The sequence below is a fragment of the Petaurus breviceps genome, unplaced genomic scaffold (assembly GCF_028583685.1).
Source record: "Petaurus breviceps papuanus isolate PSGF00001 unplaced genomic scaffold, PetGlider_PUasm1.0 187, whole genome shotgun sequence".
Lineage (NCBI taxonomy): Eukaryota > Metazoa > Chordata > Mammalia > Diprotodontia > Petauridae > Petaurus > Petaurus breviceps.
In genome coordinates, this window is record NW_027185799.1 from 6,281,355 (window position 1) to 6,296,639 (window position 15,285).

Below are 15,285 nucleotides of genomic sequence, written 5' to 3' on the forward strand. Positions count from 1 at the left end.
GGATATCCCCACCTCCAATCTGCTCTCTCCCATATTTTCTCCCATACCCATTTCAACTTTTCCAGTGGATCTCTATGCCTCAGTGCCTGTATATCTTTTTTTTCTTAATAACATGTAAGATGGTATTAATAATAGTATACACACACATACACACACACACACACACACACATATATATATATATATATTTGAATATTTGATTTTAAAACTTTCAGTTTCAGATTCATTCCCTTCCCCCCCTGGCACCCACCTCCACTGGGGAGACAAGCAGATCAGTATAGGTTGTACATGTGCGGCTAATGCAAAACAATAACATAGTAGATGTATTGTAAAAGACTGACTATATTTCCCTCCCTCCTATCCCACCTCCCACTTGTTCTATTCTCTACTTTGATCCTGTCCCTTTTCAAAAGTGGGTGCTTCCAACTTCCCTCCCCCCCAGCCTTCCCTCCCTTCCATCATTCCCCCTCAAATCCCCTTCCCCCCCTATTCTCCTGGAGGGTGAGATCCCCTATTTAGTGTGTATTCCCTCCTTCCTCAAGCCAGATTCAATAGGAATAAGGTTGACCCATTCCCTTTTTCCTTCCTATTCTTCCCCTCCATTGTAACCATTTTCCCTTGCCTCTTCTGTATGAGATAGTTTGTCCCACTCTGTCTCTCCCCATCTCCCCTCATTATATTCCTCTCACCTCTTAATTTCACGTTTTAAGTATCATCCCTTCCTGTTAAATTTCACATAAACTCCCCCTTCTAAAAGCCTTGCTCAGAATCCCAGAATTGACACATACCACTATGAGACAGATAGGTGATGCGGCGGATAGAGCACAGGACCTGGAGTTAGGAAGACTTATCTTCATGAGTTCAAATGCAGCCTCAGACACTTTCTAGTTGTGTGATGCTGGGCAAGTCACTTAACCCCATTTGCCTCAGTTTCCTTATCGGTAAAATGAGCTGAAGAAGGAAATGGCAAACCATTTCAGTGTCTTTGTCAAGAAAACCCCAAACAGGGGAGGCTAGGTGGCTCGGTGAATAGAGCACCAGCACTGGAGTCAGGAGGACCTGAATTCAAATACAGCCTCAGATATTTGGCATTTAACTAGCTGTGTGACCTTGGGCAAGTCACTTAACCCCAATTGCCTTTCCTTCCCCCCTCCAAAAAATAAACAAACAAAAAACCCCAAATAAACAAAAAACTCAAACAGGGTCACAGAGTCAGATACAACTAGTTGACAAACAATAACAACAAAAAAGTATGAGACAATCTACCAGTAAACAGGAAGTGTCTTGGTTCATGCTTCATTCCTGGGCCAGCCTTTCATTGAATGTAGCTTCTGATACTGCTTTCATTACTATTTCTTAAATATTTATTTTTTATCAATCATCGCTTGGTTTTGTGATTTTGGCTTCAGTCCAGAAAATAATCAATGCTGTAATTGCATTCTTCCATAACAGAACAAGAGTTTGGCAATACAACAGTAATTGAATTATTAGTGAAAACACAGTCTGCAATGTGATGGAAACCCCAGTCTTTGGCAGTTAGGAATCTTCAGTACTAAGTTGCCAAGAGCCTTTGATTAGAAAATGCTTAGAATATATACAGGTATGATGTCAATCCAAAGAAAGAATTCAGGTGTGTCTAGAGTTTACTGAGAATGTACAGAGTAAAATGACACCCTACAGTGGGAATTACTATAAATATAGTAACCTTGGTTATTACACACCATTCTTTAGTTTGCATCACAATTGCCAGAGCTGGATAAAAGGCATAGTGTGAGGACAACAGCTATCATACAGACATCAAGAAGATATTGAGATCATCTGATGAGAATGAATGAAGGACATATATGCTGAAACAAATCAATACAGTTATAACAATCAAGTCCCCAAACAGATATTGCTTGGGATAAGGAATTGAAGAAGGCAAAGAGAAATTAAGAAAAACTTCAGTTTATGTCTTACCCTCCCATATTCAGCCTCTAGCAACCTACATATGTAAAAGACCTAGTATTCTGGTAATACAGCCAATAGAGAAATTATAGGTGAATTCCCTCTACTAACCTCAAAAGAGACATTTCTTAAAATTTAATTTTTTAATTGACAATATTTTATTATTTTTCCCTCTCTTTCCTCCCCACCAATCCTACACCCCTCAACCCCCGCAATGTGAGAGGGGAAAAAGCTCTAGTAAAAAATAGATATAGTCAAGTAAAACAAATGCCTGCCTTGGCCAAAATATGTTTCATTTTGCACTTTTGAGTTTATTACTCCTTTCTCAGGAAATTGGTAGCATGCCTCTTCATCAGTCTTTTGGGATCACAATTGGTCACCGTATTAATTCGAGTTCTTACATTTTTCAAAGTTTGTCTTCCCAATGGTGCTGTTATCATTATTATTTTTAATGACAGCTAGATGATACAAATGTTAGAGCAGTGGGACTGTAATCATGAAGAGGATTTCAAATGTGGTCTCATACACATACTGATTTTTGACCCTGGGAGGGTCACTTAACCTCTGCTTGCCTCAGATTCCTCAACTGTAAATTGGGATAACAATACTACCTATTTCCCAGGATAATTTTGAGGAGCTAATATGATAATGTTTGTAAAGTGCTTTAAAATAGTGTTTGGCATACAATAAGAGTTTAATAAATGTTTGTTTCCTTCCTTTCTTCTTTCCTTCTCCTGGTCCTCTTCACCTAATTCTGCATCAGTTCATAAAAGTCTTCCCAAGTACTTCTGAAACTGTCTCTGTGATCATTTATTTTTTACAGTAGTATTCTGTTACATTCACATTGCCTGGTCTGTTCAGCCATTCTCCACTTTATGGGTCCCCCCCTTTATTTCTAGTTCTTTTTCATCACACAAATGGACACACACATACATGTGTATATTTACATGCATGTACATATATACACATACATACATTTACACACACATTGTGAGTCACTTTCCTCTTTTTTAAAAATATTTTTGAGTATAGACATAATAGCAGTATTTCTAGGTCAAATTGTATGTACAGTTTAGTACCTTTTGGGGAATATTTAATTAGCTTCTGGAATGGTTTGGAGCAAGGCATAGCTTTACTAACTTTGTGTTAATGTGCCTGTTTTCCTGAAGCCCAGAAAAGGGATATTCTTTCAGAATGTGTCTGCCAAATCACATTCTGGACAAGAAGATTCCTCTCTCATGGGAAGCTAATACATTCTTCTCTATATGTCCTATGACCTAGGCTATCATTTCATTTTGGCATGTCAAGGGTGAGCCAGGTGTACATGTCTGTAATAAAGCTATAAAAGCCAACATTTCCCAGCCTACGTTTCTTATTTGACAGAGAATTTAAAAATTTGTACACTTGATACTGGACCGAAGTTTAATTTGGATACAAGCGTATGTGTGTGTTTGTGTGTGCATTTTTGCATGCATGTATGCATGTTTGCATGTATGTAGAGGGAAGGTGCTTTTACTCTAGAGAACAGCAGGGCACTTGGGAAATAAAGACTTCAAAGTTGGGGACCCCAAAGGAACAGCTGAGAAGTGATTTTTCTGTTAGGAAAGCCACTGTAATTGTGCAATAACCTGGCAATTGCAGAATCACAGAAGTTCATAGTTGGAAGACCTCAGAAGCTATTTGGTACAACTCATATCCTTCCTCCAAATTCCTATTATGACAACATACAAGTAGTAATCTAGTCTCTAATTAAAGGCATTCAAGACAGAAGAATCTTCCTCCCAAAGCAGCCCATACCACTTTGGCATGGCTCTAGTCAGGAAGTTTTTGTTTGTGTATTTTGATTTTTTTTTCGACAGCAAGCCTAAAATGGTTTCTTTGCAGCTTCCCTAAAATGGAAAATAATTTAGCTCTCCTCTCAACATCTGGATCAATGAATCCACAAACCAGTCCCCATGAGGAAAAGGACTAGTCAAGCAGGAATCATGTGTCCCAAACCATGAGGGCTTTCCTATTCCTGGTCTCCTCTGAGGAAAAGGAGTATCAAACATCAAGGCAGATGAGTATCAACTGTCTCTAGCCAATTGAGCATCATACACACCATAGGAATTTTAACTCCTAATACCTATATGATAGCGTGAGAGAAAATGTATCTCTAAAGAGAGGAAATTAAAGATTTTAGGACTTTAGGATGTCTCATGAAAGAACACATGAAAATAGCAATGCCACCTAAACCCAAAATAGCAAAACTACTATGGAATTATTCCAGCAATGGTGTGTTGTAGAGAAAAATACATTGAGGTTTAAACACAGATCTTCCACCAATTTCTTCTGTGGTCTTGGGCAAGTCCTCTAAACTTCTCAGGTCTCATTTTCCTAATATGGAAAAGAGGCATAGATTAAGTGCATTCTAGTCCTCTTGTCTTCATCATCATCATCATCATCATCATCATCTTCACCATCATGATTCTGTGACTATTGTTTAAATTAACAGCTACAGATTATATTGTGTAGTGAATGACAAAGATCCAAGAGTACCAGTCACTCCCATTATACTTCCTTGCAGACAAATTGAACTAAGTCCATGTGACAAAAAGTGACCATCAGAAGTGGTATGCTAGTTAGTATTCAACTGCTGACCAAGTGATCTTGTAAGCATGAGTAAACAAGTCTTGATGGATATTATCCTTTAGCATCTAGTCTTCCCTGGTATAATTATCATAACGTGTTTTCTTGATTCTCCTTCTGCTTACTTTACCATTCTTTCTCAGATTCATTTGCTGGATCATCATATATGTCATACCCAATAATTGTGGATATCATAAGCCTCTATGAAGGGCTCTAATTCCTGTTTTTTCTATTGGTGATCTCATTGATTAATATGGGTTCAGTTATCATCTCTATGCAAATTCAGCCCAGATCTATATATAAAGTCTTATACTTTCTCCAGAGTTCCAGTCTGACATCATCAACAAACCAGTAGATATTCTGAACTGAATGTCCTTTGGTCATTTCAATCACCCTTGAATAAGTTCATTACATTTTCCCTCAAAAGCAATCCTCTTCTAAATTTCTCTATTACTACTGATCCTGTAAGTCTTTGAATAACAATGGTAACTACAAATGAGTGTCTGATCTGCTTTTCTGAAGGAGATATCTACACCAGAATTTCTGTTCCTTGACAGTCTCAAAGGATAGGACCACCACTACCACCCCCACCCCCACCACCACCACCACCACCACATCCAATAACAACAACTACTACTACAAGCATAAAAAGAGCAGTGTTTTACATACATCATTTTATCTGAAACCCAAAATAATACTACATGGTATTTTAAGGCAATGCTATATAATAGTAAGAGTTTAATCTTAGAGTACCTTAAATGCCATCTAATCTAGCCCATCATTTTAAGATTCTTTTTTTAAATTTCCAATTCTCTTTCCTTCCATCCTTTCCCCATTCATTGAGAAAACAAGAAATATGTTATCAATTATACATGTGAAGTCATGAAAACATATTTCCATATGAGTGATGTTGAAACAAAACATTAAAAAGCAAGAAACATATAAAAAGTAAAAACATATGCTTTAGTCTATACTCAGTGCACTAGTTCTCTTTTTGGAGGCAGATAGCATTTTTCATTATCTTGGATCACTGTATTGATCAGAGTAGCTAAGTCTTTTTTATTTGATCATTGTTATAATGTTCATGTTATTGTATGCAATGTTCTTATTTCTCTTGCTTCACTTTGCATCTTTTATATAGGTCATCCCAAGATTTTCTGAAATCATCCTGCCCAGCATTTCTAATAACACAATCATATTCCATCATAATCATATACCTTTACCTATTCAATCTTTCCCCAAATGATAGGTGTCCCCTCAATTTCCAATTCTTTGACATCTCAAAAAGAACAACTCTAAATATTTTTGAACATATAGGTTTTTCCCCCTTTTCTCTAATCATTTGGAATACAGACTCAATAGTGGTTTTGCTGGGTCAAAGGGGATACATAGTTTTGTAGCACTTTGGAAATAATTCCAAGTTGTTCTCCAGAATGGTTGTACTGGTTCACAACTCCACTAACAGTGCATTAGTGCTCCTATTTTCCTACACCCCCATTGGCATTTATTATTTACCTTTTCTGTCATGTTAGCCAATCTGATAGGTGTAATATGACAGTTGTTTAAAGTTGCAATTCTCTAATCAATAATGATTTAGAGAATTTTTTTCATGTGACTATTGATGACTTTGATGTCTTCTTCTGCAAACTACCTGTTCACATATTTCAGTTGAGGAATGCTAGCCCTTTATTTTAGAGATAAGGAGACCAAAGCCCTGAGGGAAGAGATTTGTCCAAGATCAAATAGTAAGTAAATTTAAGACTTGGAGCTCCAATCTTCTGACTCTAAAGTTGAAAAGTTCATACTCTTCACAAAGAATCTAACTTACTCCCTGGCAGTGAGTATGGAAATGAAGATACTTTAGTTATTTTTTATTAGATGATGAAGAGAACGATGATAACAACATTGATTTTCTGTTGGCCAAAATGTAATCAACCCCCTTTTCCTCGTATCTGGATAATAGAAAAAAAATCATGTGGCCTCTAAGCAAACTTCTAAATCCATAGCTAAATTTTCTCTCTATTATCTTCCCAGAAGAAACGACAGGGACGGTATTTTTCCTAGCCCTACTTTTCTGGATAATCTTGGGCTGGATGCTACTTTGTTGCTGCTGAATTTACTTGAATAATCAATTACTGTCTGTTTAACTGCTCCAGTTAACTTAGAAATAGAGATCTTACTGTACCACCAAGCAGCCTTCCTTGACACATTTCTATTCATTAAATTGGTTAAGATGAACTTTGGCATTCTGTGGACAGTCAAAGAAATTAGATTGCAGAAATCTTTCTCTCCAGAGAAGGTAGAAAAGAGAAAAACCTGAAGTTCCATAATTTCTGAACTTTTAAGTTGAAAAAAAAGATTAACCTACAAAAGGGCACAGAGCTCATTGTGAGATATCAAATGACAGTGATCCATTTGTGTTAGCTTCTTCAGAAGTTAAGAAAAACCTGCCATTTCTTGTCTTTGACAGACTTTGTCTCAAGATATTTAATGAACTGGTGAATATGATCCTTGAGCTACTGTCAATCATTTCTTTATAGAGTATGGAAAACAGGATGGAAATAGGATCAGAAAAAGGCAAATGGTCCAACTTTCAATAATAGGAGGAGAGTAGACTTCACAAAGTATAGACTAATAAACCTGATATTCAAATATGGCAAAATTCTAGAATGTAATATCAGAAGGACAGTTAGTAAACATTTATATAAGTAAGTGATAATTATAAAGAGTTAACATAGTTAACATGAACAGGCCATAGCAGCTTAACCTTTTTTCTTTCTCTTTCTTTTCTATTTTAATTTGGACATGGAATTATATTCATAGGAATACTGTACATGTAATTTAGTTACACTTCTGTGAACCATTTGAAAAAAATCTCTTAGAGTATCTTTGTGGACATTATAAATAAGTGTAGGCTAGATGCGAGTACAATTCTGAACTGGTTAAATGACTAGGAACCCTCCCACCCCTGCAATTACTAAATAAGCCAATGATATTAGTATGATTGGAAGTCACATTGTCTCTTTAATGTTTTATCTTTCAAATACTTGATAACATTTTGGATTTATACGCTCCTGATAGTTTGGGAAATTTAATGGTTGTGTTCTTAAAATGGACTCAAAGATTTGGAAGTTTTGATTTGCATGATTTTCTAGGGTGTTACAGATCCAGTAAACAAGCTGCCATTTTTAATGATTGCCTGGGAGTTACCATAATTCAAAGAGTAGAGACCTCTGGGGGCACTTCATTTTTCCTAGGAATTCTTGATGGTTTCTGTAACTTCTTCCCACTCTGAAATTCTGTAATCTCATGAAATTCCTCTTGCTTTTCTGGCTTCTTTCTAACTTAAGTAAGGACTGGATCTATGATTTTATTGATATAAGGAACTTTCACATGCAAAAACTTCTACCAAGGCCAAATGGCCCCGCCTCTGTTATATATAGTTGCCTAGAGCACTTGGAGTGTAAATGATGTACCTAGGGTTACACAGGCAGTATTTCAATGATCAAACTGGAACTCAGGTCTTTCTGACTAGAGGGCCAAGTCTTTATCTATTACACTATTGCTGTTAAATTTTTATAATGTCTTAGGTTTACTGAAGCAAACATTTACTTATTGTTAGGGGGAAAATAGCATGAGTTTTTAAAATAAAATTATTTTCAGTCAACATAGAGATGGTTTTTATTTCCATTCCCTTTCAAAGATGGTATTTTAGGTGTGGCACCTATATTCAGAGACTGACTTCATTCAGACTAATAAAGTATTATATAGTGAATTGCAGGAAAAAAATTATTGCTGATATGTGTAAGTCAAGAGTCCTGGATTTTAGCTCTGCCGTGAAGAAAGTCTACAACCATAGGATAGTCACTCTGCTGGACCTCAGTTTACCAGTGAAGTTTTCGTCTAGGTGATTAATATAGTCCCTTCTAGCTCTAACATTATAGAAAGTATGAATTAGTGTTTGAAGTTCATGTTTCAAGAATTGTATTATCCTGAATGTTAGATAAATGGAAAAAAATAATTAAATCAGTTTTTTACATTATCTCAAGTTATGTTCTTATTTCTTCATTTGTTCTTTCTCCTAAGGCATTATGAGTAGTACATTTGGAGTCAGAGGACATAGGTTGAAGTCTTGGTTGGGTGATACTAGGTCAGGGATTCTTAGCTTGGGGTCAGTGAACTTTTAAAAATTATCTTAACAGGGGTGGCTAGGTGGCGCAGTGAATAGAGTGCCAGCCCTGGATTCAGGAGGACCTGAGTTCAAATTTGACCTCAGACACTTAACACAAAAGTTAGCCATGTGATCTTGGGTAAGTCACTTAACCCCAATTGCTATACCTTCCCCCCTCCAAAAAGCAAATATATATATATATATATATGTACATATCTTAACAAGTGTATTTCAAAATAATTGGTTTTCCTTTGAAAAACTATGTGCTTATTTTCCGTATTTAAGAAGGTTACTCTGAAAAGAGGTCCAAAGACTTCACCAGGCTACCCAGCACATCCATAAAAGCCACACACAAAAGTTAAATACCATTAGACCCGATGGTGTCTAAAGTCTCTTCTAGCTCTAACTGTATAACCCCACGTGCTTGAAGAGGCAATTATTTACACATGTAAGTGACTAGTTTTTGAGAACATGAAAGCCCCATGGGAAAGAGTTCCATTTTTCTCCTAAAAGGAGTAAGGGGAGAAAATAACATTTTTCTGACAATCTTCTCTTAGTTCCAACATGGAGTGCTCTATCCAGTTAGCTTCAGTATGAAGCTGACTGCAGATTGAAGATTTATTTTGGGTGTATATCAGAAATGATAGTTCATAGAATTTTACATTTGGTATGATGCCAGATATAATACAATAGCAACAGGGGAGACAGAATATGGCATGATGGAAAGAACACCAGAGGAGTCAAGAGATCTGGCATATATTCCTTTTCTGTACCACTAACTAACCTTGTGTTAAGAAACTTCTCTTTTCTGTATTTCAATTACCATGTCTACAAAATGAAAGGGTGGAATTAAAAAATTTAATTCAAATTAAGGTTAGTCCAAGGGCTTTCAAGATCTCTTCCCCCTGGAAAATCTCATATATTTTTACTATGAGGAGAATTTTTGTTTTAATTCCTAACCACTTGCATTCCTAGAGTATTTTAAAGTTTACAAAGCTCTTTACATGAATTATTCTATTTGATTCTTACAACAAGGTAGTCATTAAAGATTATCCTATGCCCCCACCCCATTTTACAGATATGCAAACCAAAATTTAGGGACATGAAGTGAGTTACCTCTTATCATACACTTTATGAATACAATGATTTGAACCCTGGCCCTTTCATTCAAAGCCCAGATATTTTTCTCCTACAAGATCCTGACAATCAGAAGTGAACATTTTTTGTGCTATTTTGGGAAATTTGTTCCTGAAGAAAATGTATTCATGAAAATTGTCCAAATTGAAGTCCTGATAGCATATGTGCTAGATCATTAAAAGCAGCCACTCTTCTTCCTTTCTTTGCATCTCCAGTATTTGCCAGAGCTCATGGTACATAGTCGGTGTTTATAAAAAGTCATTGACTATACCTTTTATCTTTTGGGATATTGATAGGAACTATCAAGCAAAGCAAACTAAAACCAATACCAGTCCAAACTGAAAATAAGAAAAATCATTTCAACATTGTGCAATCAAGGATGACAATGCTGTGTAGCGCAAAGAGCACTGAGTTAGTAGTTAGGAGATCGGGGTTGTATCCTCGTTTCTGCTACTTACTGCCCGCGTGACTTTAGGTGCCCCTCAGGATCTCCCTGGATCTCAGTTTCTTCATGTGATCATCTGATCCTCAGAACAATATTGGGAGGTAGATGATGTTGTTATCTTCTTTTTTGCAGTTTAGGAATCTGAGACAGACAGATGTTATGTGACTTACCTGGGGTCTTATAGCTAGTAAGTGTCTGAGGACAGATTAGAACTCATGTCTTCCTAATTCCAGGCCCAGTTTTTTATGCACAGTGCACCGAGCTTCCTTTAGAATGGAGAGGCATTAGTAGAAGGAGGAGTCAGGAAAAACAGAATGGTGATGCTTGTGTTGTGTCTGGAAGCAACCCTGGGATTTCATGGAGTTGGAGATGAGGATGGAGTGCATTGCACACATGTGGGACAGCCACTACAAAAGTAAGAAGACATGTAATTTGTCCCTTTTCTCTAATGGGCATTTTTCTTAATTGCATTCCATTCATTAATAAACAAAACTGTGCTAGGATTTCAGGAATATATTTGGATTTCAAAAGTTTTTCAGCTTGTTTCAGGGATTCAAGCTCAGGCAACATTTTCATATGGAAACACTGATCAAGGGATAAAGCATTACTTAAACAAATTATCATTTGTGTTTTGGAACTGAAGTGTAAACAGAAGGCTAATGCATGAATTTGCTAATTGGTTTTTCTTGCTTTTGAACATTAGCTGGCATTTGATCTCATTCCAGAATGTGTCTGTAAGTATGCATACACATGTATGTGTACATTGAACTTAGTTAGTACCCAGCACACCATAACTGACATTTGTACAAGCTTGTGAAATCAAGCAAAAAGCAGTCTCCAGACAGTTAATTACCAGTCAGATCTTTCTTGTGTCTTTCAGAAAATTACACCACAATTGTGAATTCAAACACTCTACTCCCTAGTGTCATGGATCCACTTCTGAGGACCAGGGAACTGTCATCCCCTATAAAGCAAGCAGATGTTGGTTTTCTCTAAAGGGCTATCTCCCACATACTGGACTCTCCATCACTATGGGATTCTACACATTGCACAATTAAAGTTGGAGGGGCTTCTTCTGAATCTTCTGCATGCCCCTGCTTGCCCTGAAATGGTGAAACTTACCCTGTACCTTCATATGACCTGAAACTCACATGACAAAATGGTGGAACAGTTAAGTCTTGCATGAGGCATAATATCTTAATAACGGTCAATGAATCACATGATCTCAAAGTTAGAAAGGACTTTAGGGTTCATTGTAAGAAGAAACCCATTTACTAAGGAGACAAATAACTTACTTAATAGGATTTAGAACTGCAAGGCATCTTATGGATCCTCCAGCCCAAGCTATACAGTTTAACTCATGCATAATATTTTTAATTTAAAAAATTAATGTATTTTAAAAATTTTGAGTTTTAAATTCTCTCCATCCCTTCAATCCTTCCTCTACCCATTGAGTAAGTAATATAACACTCATCCACATATAATTAGTAATAATAATAGCAATAACAAACTTTACATAGTACCTACTTGTGCCAGGAACTGTGCTAATAACCTTAACGTTTTCATCTTATTTTATTCTCACAACAATCTTGGAGGTAGATGCTAATATTATTCCCATTTTACACATGAGGAAACTGAGGCAGACAAAGATTAAGTGATTTTTCTAGGGTCAAACATCTAGTAAATATATGAAGCAATATTTAAACTCAGTTCTTCCTTTCTCTGGGCCTAAGGTTCTATCTGCTGTGATGCCACAATGTCCAGGAATATCTGATCAGGAATTTCTTTTTTAACATCTCAACAAGTGCTTATCCAATCATCACCTTAAATAATCCACTGAAGGAATGCTTCCTATATCAGCCCACTTCAGTTGTGGGAAGTACTAGCTATTAAGATATTTCCCTCCTATTGAGCTCATATCACCTTTTCTTCAACTTCTAACTGGTGTATCTAATTGTGCTCTCTGGTGCCAAGTAGAATAAGTCCATTTCAGCTCATATAAAATATCCCTTCTTTGTATTCAGGGCTCTGAACCAGTCTTCATATGGGAAGCATACCAGCTTATCAGTATCATTCTGAACATGTTGTACATAGAACTGAACACAATATTCCACGTGAGATCTGACCATAATAGAGATGAACACATCCCTCACAGAGTTCACAGTCTAGTAAAGTGATAGGACACATACAACTGATTTCACTAGAATATAATACAAAAGCATATAACCAAGCAGGCATAGATAAACTGTTGGTGTGACACCTAAGGGAAGAAAATCAGTAACCAAATTTCAAGGGAGAGACTATCCAGGTAGGTTTTCTATAGGAGATGGCATTTGAATTGGGCTTTAAAGGGGCAATGGGAATTCAAGGAAATATATAGCAAATATTACTGGCATGAGAAATAGAAAAGTGATGTTGATTGTTGGATGAAAGAATTTCAATCAGTCAACCAATTTTATTAATCTAGGGAGTAAAGATGAGGAGGGAGAACAATCCGGACAGCCAGAGAATATGCATAGAGTTAGACACAGTAAACTAGCTTGGGCATGTTGAGCTTGAGATGAGCCTTAGAAAGTCTAACTCATTCCACTGAAGTGCTATTGTGATACCTTATCATGTTGTTAGACAAGGTAGGTTTTCTTTTGCAAGGGATGACAAGGAGGCCAGTTTCATTGGATTGCCATATGCATGGGAAGTGAGCGGCATAAGGTATAAAAAGACTGAACAGTTAGAATGGGACCAAGAGAGGATTTTATAATTGATTCCAGAGATAATAGGGATGTACTACAATTGAGGGTTGACATGTTCAGATTTGTACTTTAGGAAAATCAGTTTGATATCTAAGTGGATGATGGATGGATTGCGGAAAGACTAGAGGAAGGAGACAAAGCAGCAACTATTTCAATAGTCCAAGCATGAGGTGATGAAGATTTATACCAAGATGGTGGCAATGTCAAAAGGAGAGATGGAAGTCCATACAAGAGATCTTATGAGACAAGCCTTGGTAATTGTTTGAATATGGGGGTGAGGAAGAGAAAGAGTGAGAAGTCAAAGATAACACCTAGGTTATAAGTTGCTATGATTGGGAGGATAGTGGTACCCTATCAATAGTGGCTTTCAAACTTTTTGACCTCAGAATCCCTTTACATTCTTAAAACTATTGAGGAACTCAAAGAGCTTTTGTTTATATGGGTTTTATTTATTAATATTTATCATATTAGATATTAAAACTGATAATTTTATATGAATTTATTCAAAATAATAAAAACAATTGCATGCTAACGTAAGCAATATATTTTATGAAAAATAATTACATTTCCAAGTAAAAATAGCAAGAAGAGTGGAATTGTTTGGTAAATCTCTTTAATGTCAAACTTCAGAGAAGGCAGCTAGATCTCATTTCTGTTTCTTTATTCAATCTATTGAAATGTGTTATTTCAGTTTATCCAGTCTCTCACAGATATGTATTTGGAAAAAATTAACAATGTTTTAATAGGCAAGTAACATATTATTATTTTATGAAGATAGTTCTGACCTCACAGATTCTCTGAAAGCAGCTCAGGGATCCCCAGATATCTGTAGAGAGACTTTGAGATCTATAGCTCTACAGTTATAGAAAAATTAGGAAGAGGTAAAAGTTTTGGAAAGAAAGACAGTGGGTTTAATTCTGGGTTTGTTGAGTTTAAGAAATCTATGAGACATCCAGTTTGAGGTATTTGATAGGTGTTTGGAGATGCAAGACTGGAAGTGAGGACAGAGGTTAAGACTGGATAACAAGACCTGAGAATCATTTTCATAGTGATATAATTGAAGAGGAAAAAGAGAAGAAAGCTTACTTTCAGGCACAGAAACAAAGAAAATATCCTGCATCATAGTAGTGTTATGATATATATTGATGGAAAAAGAGACCATAATGGCAGAGTTAAAAGTCCTTGAAGAGTCTTATTAGAATATTAAAAAGGTCAGTATCTAATAAGCTATTTTATAATAGGTCTCTATGGTTTTGTCCACACATAAAGCTTTTCCACATAACTCATATGAAAGTGACTTATTCTTGACTGGCTTATCCAAAATACCATTTACATTCTGCACTTCATTTTGGCAGCAAAGACTTAGTGTAACTCTTGCAGACCATCAGGCACTAGCTTGGACTTCAGGAGTAAACGTGCCTCCCAGAGTGTGGAGTTTGGTCCTGGAGTATAACTGACATAACTGAAAATCTAACAAAGGATCTGGGTCCAAGTACGGAATGCAGCTACATCTAACATGAGCTTGCTAGGTACTATTCATGTTTCTCAAGGGCAGAATGAAAATAGAAATAAGAATCCTACACATATAGACACATTATATGCATGTGCTTCCCCCCACACACACACACACACACGGAACAAGTCACGAACTTCTCAGTAGACCAGGTAACTCTAAAATTCTAAATTACAGATTTGTTTTCTATATGTATTGACTGCATTAGCTTCCACAGTGGCAGTTGGCTCCACCAATGAAACTGCAGACCTTCATCAAAGGAGGAAAAAAAAATGCTTTTAGATGTGGAAACTCCCATCCAGTACTTAAAGGCTCATATCAGGAATGACATCACCAAATATAAAGAGGAGAAAACTCTAATGATATGTTCAACCAGGAGAAAGATAATTGAATCTTAAATCAAAGGAACTGGGGCCAAATTACAGCTTTACTATTTACTAATTTATAACATTTAGAAAGAAAGTCACTTCACCTGTCTTTCTAGGCCTTAGTTTTCCTATCTGTCAACTGAAGAGAGGGGCAAAATGAGTTCCAATGTGTGTTTCAGTACTGGCATGCTCTGATGTCCTCACTCCATTCAAGATAACAGGAAATTATTACCCCCCTTTTCATCCATCTCTTAACTTTCAAGTTTTAAGGAGAAGAGTATAATCTATTGGTGGCTCTTTTGTTTTTATGTAACAATTATTTCGCC